We start from the raw sequence: 6000 nt of genomic DNA, 5'->3' as shown, positions 1-6000 counted from the left end.
ACATTTTCGAAAGGGCATTGATGCAATTAGGAAGAGGGTGTAAATGAAAAGACGCTTTATCTGGTGACTCTCTCAAAGTAATTAGAAATTTTCAATAAAAAATGATAGTATGTCAGTGTAGAATTATGTTTTTGATTCAAAGTAAGTGATGTAATTTTTCCATGACACGCTTTGCTCACCCTTGTTGATTGTATTTGATTGATTTTTTCCCCATTTCTCTCAGCCTTTCGTTTCTGTAGGGTTGGGCAAGGGAGGAAATAGGGTCTTCCTGCAACTTGCACGGGTTGGACCAATATTTTTTTTTTCTATATTTTTAGTATATATTTAATTTTATTGCTGCACGTGTTGGTAATGCGTGCTGATATTAGTTGATGCATGTATAAATGTTGCAGTGACAGTCGCAATAGATATTAACTAATAATCTAATAAGGTGAAAATTCAACCATTTGTATTGCAAAATTATTTTTTATAAATATAATAAAAAAATATTTCGTTGCAAATATTTTATTTTTTTTTTCTAGCCTACTTATTGCTACAAGCTTCGGGCTCTGTCCGATCTCTTGCCTTTTCAATTTTATCATTTTCTTATCCATGAATTCTCCTCTCCGATGTTAAGAACGATATACATGATGGTTTGACTTAAGATGCTACAATTATCTGATTTAGAACATTCCCGCAAGGGAAAAAAAAAAGAATGTCTACCTGAAAGCATACTAAGCTCAATAATTATACATCAAACATGAATGATAATATGGCATTATTAATATATTATAATATAATATATATCATAAACATAATATATGGAATATCAATATGATATAATTATATGATATTGATATAATATATTAGGTATATTGATGTATTTTTTTTTTAATGGTTGTAGAAGTATTTTTGTCCCACAATTTCAGCCTAAGATTATTGTCTTTAGGAGATCTTGGATATTTAATCTGAAGGATAGGCTTTCTTTTTTCTTATTGGATTAGAAAGTGAGAGTCATTTGGGATTACTATCATAATAGGATTATTGTGATACAATCAAATATGGTGATCTTATTATTTCTACTCATATCATTTTTTTTAAATACAAATGGGTGCTTACACCACTTTAATGTGAGCATACCTAATAAAGTTAAAACATAAAATGTTTTACAGGACTCACGGGCACGTTTGACACTGTCGCTAGGTCCAGTCTATGATATACCCAGCAATATAAGAGGTGGCCTAGTCAGTGGCGTTGTTTGCTTTTCGGAAGATATGCCGAACGACATCGTAATGGAGTCATGAAGGAAAGTCCAGATGTCGTAGAGGAGCAGATGGGGCTTCAACTACTTTGTGTCGTCCTGGATCTAGCTAATAACGATGGTATAATCTTTCTTAATGAGGATGCTCTTCATCCGTAGCTCCTATCTGGCATAGATAATGTCTGCTCAAACAGCTCGAAGCTTAGCTTTCGAGATGAAGGGTTTGAAAAGATATAAGCTCTCACTATCAGTAACCTGGTATTTGGACTCTAGATGATAAAATCAGCACCACCCCTATCATCCCTGATGCTATCATCAAAATTAATCTTAACAAATCCCGAAGGAAGGATCTCTTAGGATATGAAGATAACCTTCCGGATTGCTACAGGAGCAGCATGCGAATTCTAGAAATCGAAGGCATCAAGGAACAGACTGGTATCGTCGAAATGGTTGCACTCCGTAGCTAAGCAAATGACTCTCTTCAGCATCCAATGTGCAGGCACCACCTCAGCTTCAAAGATCAGACTGTTCTTAAATAGCCAGATCTAATAGGTGAGATATGCCATCTTATCCCTCGAGATATAGATCGGCCCCTCAGCTGTACTCCAATTGATTGCATCTAGGAAGGGGTTTAGCCAAGGGCCGCTGTTCGCCTCCCACAACTAACCACCCATCCTCTAAATCAACCTCATCCTTGGACAGTGCAGGAGGATATGCTTCGTCGACTTATCCTTTAATCCACACCAGATAAGAAATCGAAAGCTCTATACCTCCGTCCCTGAGTAATATACGCGTTGGAAGCTAGTCCCAAGCAACCTTTCAGAGAAAAAGTTTCACTCTGGCATAAGTAGCCACTCTCTAGATCCAAACTGTCTTGATCCTTCTATTCACCACAGGCTTGCACATCTCAAATAGGTCCCTTGTGTGAGCCTTAGGGCAATGTAAATGGCCCACACCCTAAAGTCTTAGCTTCGATAGATCGGGATCAGGATGTCGAGAATTTGATCAGCGATCGAACCATCCAAAAGATGGATGATATCTTGCACTCTCCTGCCCCTACCATTGACAGTGAACAAGTCACAGATCCGAAGTTGGTCATCCACCTCCGTGCTGATGTAAGTCAGCTAATGAGAGAGAGACAAGTTGAAAATTCAGGTATCCTGACTAATATCAACTGACTTTCCGTCCCCAATCAACCATCTGATCTGGGCCAAAGCTATTGGGGTGCGGGTACAAATCTCTTTACATATGAAGGAGCAATCAAGAACAGCTCGGATCTTGGACTATTGACTCCACATCCCATATTGATCCTTTATCATCCTGTTCCACAAACAATCAAGTTGGATAAGGAATCTGGCTACATGTCTGCCAATCACAACCCCCCTCCTGACAAACAAGGATAGAATCCCAAGATCCTCATCCTTCATAGGCTGGTAGACCACCTCCCAGGATAATAGGTGGAGCACACGACCATCGTACCTTGAGCCTCATAAGAAGTTTTGGAATAGCTGCTCCAACCCTTTAAGATAAGAGTTTGGCACAACAGTACTCGCTAAGAGGTAGATTGGAATGCAGCTCAAGATCGATCTCACGAGTGTCATTCTGCCCATCCTGAAAGAGATGTTGGCTTGCTAGCCCTCGAGATGATCTTGGATCCATTATCTCATGGGCCTGCAGTCAGTCCTTCAAAGTCGCCATCCTATGATAGAAACCCTCAGATAGGTCAGGATCCCGATCTGCTCCTAGATCCCTAGCCCATCTTGAATCGTCTGCTTCACCTGGATCTTCATCTTGGGGCTGAGGATGACTGTGGACTTTTACAAATTCACTAGCTGGCCTAAAGTTTGATAATAGGCTTCGACAATAAACACAAAGTACCCTATGTTTCGAATTGAGGTCCAGCCAAAAAGAAGGCAATCATCTACAAAAAGGAGGTGCGAAAGTGACTGAACCCCAAAGATGGACCAGTAGGGCTCCCACTCCGACCCTTGAACCGTCGCCCTCAATGTCCAAAAGAGGATTAGCACATAAAATGAATAGATAGAAAGGGAGAAGGCAATATTGGCGAAGCCCAACTGTCAAATGAAAGGGCTCTGTTGGGGCACCGTTGATTAGAATGGCTAAGCTCGAGATTTTCACATAGTCCATGATCCAGACGATCCATTTATCCTTGATGCCGAGCTTCTGTAGCATCCGATATAAGAAGTGCTAGCTCATTCGATTATAAGTCTGTTTCATATTCAGCTTGATCGCCAAAAGGCTTCGACGAATGGGTGCTCACCTCAGATCATGCATGAACACTTGGACGAACAAGATACTGTAGGTGATGCAGTGGCTGCTGACAAAAGCATCCTGCTTTGGATTGATCAAATAAGGCACAATCGGCTTTAGTCACCCAACTAAGATTCTGGCACATATTTTATAAAGAGTGGTGCAGAGATTGATTGGTCTGAAGTGCCCTAAGATAGATGAATCAGATCACTTTGGGATGAGGATGATCAGCATCTTCTTCCATTTTTTTAGGAGGTCTCTGGAATCGAAGACCATCTATATTGCCTTCACCACCTCTCCCTTGACAATAGGCCAATACCGACGGAAAAAAAGGGGGGAACCCATTCGATCCTATAGCCTTATTCTCTTCAAGAGATCAGAGGGCCCTCCGTATCTTCTTAGTAGACATCGAGTGAGTCAGGATCTCATTCTCTTGATCAGAGATATGGATCACGGGCTAAGACCCCTAGAGGGGGTATCTTTGTCCAAAAGGTGCTGTCCATCACGATCTAAAGAACTGAAAGATATGCCCCTTGATCTCCTCACTGTCGTCCACCATTCTATCATTGCTCTCCTTTAGCTGCCTAATGCGATTGGAAGACCTTCAGATCATAGTGGGTTGGTAAAAGAACTTGATATTTTGGTCACCTTCCTTGATTTACTGAATCTTTGACTTTTGCCTCTACAACATCTCTTACAATCTCAGCAAAAAATAGTACACCGAGAGCTTGTGATGAAACTCCCTTAAGTCAAACTCTTGGAGGCCCCCCTCTTGATCCATTCTTATCTGCAACTTCGCAATATCCATCTCTACTTTCTTGATCTGCCTAAAGATGTCACCAACCTTAAGCCAGTTCCATGGAAGGAGTCTACGTGTAGCAAGCTCCAATCTTTTGGTCATCCGATACCTCGCATCTTCATAGATCGGCATCCTCCATACCTTTCTAATCAAATCCACGATCTCTCAGATAGAAGGTCCGAAATTCTTAAACATGAACAAAGCCCTGGGCATGTGCGGACCGTTAGTGGTGATGAGAATTGAATAGTGATCCGATCTGATCCGATTCTTAGGAGGTACTGAATCTGGTGCTCAAAAAAATACTGGAGCTAGTCAGCGATAGTAAGCATCTGATCAATCCTCTTCCAAATACTAGCCATCCCCTATCGGTTGTTGCACCAGATGAATCTGGATCCAGAGTAGAGTAGCCAAGATTAATTAGGCCCACATTGCTAATGAACCCCCTAAATTCTCTAAAATCAATGTTGTCCTCATACTGCCTACCACCCATCTTCTCATAGGACCCCATAATGTAGTTGAAGTCTTTGGCGATGAGAGAGAGAGCAAGTCCTGCGACACCATTCTAGAGATCTCATACCAAAGCACCCTTTGCTCCTTGTATTCGATGCTCGTGTACACTCCAAATAGAAGCTAAGGACCTCTGGTTTGTTTCGAGATGACTAAAGCCACATGCCGCTTGCATTTATGGAAGGTGTTCATCCTGACCAAGCCATGTATCCACATCATTAGGATCCCTTTCAATAGACCCCTAGATTCTACTGCATAGATGCTCCATGCCACTGGAATCTGTCATTTGGCACGAACAAGATTCACCCCTGATAGTCGGGTCTCGAGAAGGATACAAATGTCAGGGTCATGCTATTGGATCATTCTGTCAAATGTTGACCAGAACGAGGGCTTGCCCATCCCCCAGGTATTTCAGATCAGCAGCCTTATAGGACAATTAGTCGGGAAGAGGATTTGCTCTAGTGCCCCCTCGGCCTAAATATTTGCCTCTGTTTCGAATGCCGCCAAGTCCATCGCTGACGATCTCTCCCCCTTCCCCTGGATGGCCCATCTCAGTCGGACAATAGCATCCTCATGGTCTCTGTCCTGACCTCCCACTGATGCATCCATATACACCAGATCCTCTCTCCTAAGAGGTGCAGATCATACTCCATCAAAGGCTCCAGCCTCTGCTCAGAATGCCCCTCCTCGATTGGGGCTCCAGGATTACACGTCAACTTCTTTGGCTGAGCTGATGCCCCCCCTCCTCCCTTAGGGTCGTGTTTGAGAAAATGAAGACCTCAGGCCTTCAATGCCAGTTACCGACTCCGCTCGAACCTCCGGGAGGGCCAGGTCCCTGTCTTGGGCCTATTCTTCTTCACAAATCCTTTTGTGGACTCAGTAGGCCCTGAATCCTATCCACTGAGCTTCACAGGCGCCCGACTCACATCAAAATCAAGGGGCCAAGCCCTCTTTAGTTGGGCTGAGCCTGCCCCAAAAAACCCCACTAGCTTGCCCCCAACCGAGCCCTCGATCGTGTCCCAGCTTAGCACCAGCGGGCCAAATTGGTTGGTAGGCCGGATCGTGCTCGGGCTTAGGCCCGAAGAGCTCCCCACACCAAGCTCAGTGCCTTTATCACCCAATTCGGATTCGGGCCTGGATCGGATGGATGATCTTCGCCGCGCGATCTTGGTCGGCTTGATCC

Source organism: Elaeis guineensis, chromosome 15, assembly GCF_000442705.2.
Source record: "Elaeis guineensis isolate ETL-2024a chromosome 15, EG11, whole genome shotgun sequence".
NCBI lineage: Eukaryota > Viridiplantae > Streptophyta > Magnoliopsida > Arecales > Arecaceae > Elaeis > Elaeis guineensis.
The sequence above is the reverse complement of the archived record's forward strand: the minus strand, read 5'-3'. Positions refer to the sequence as shown.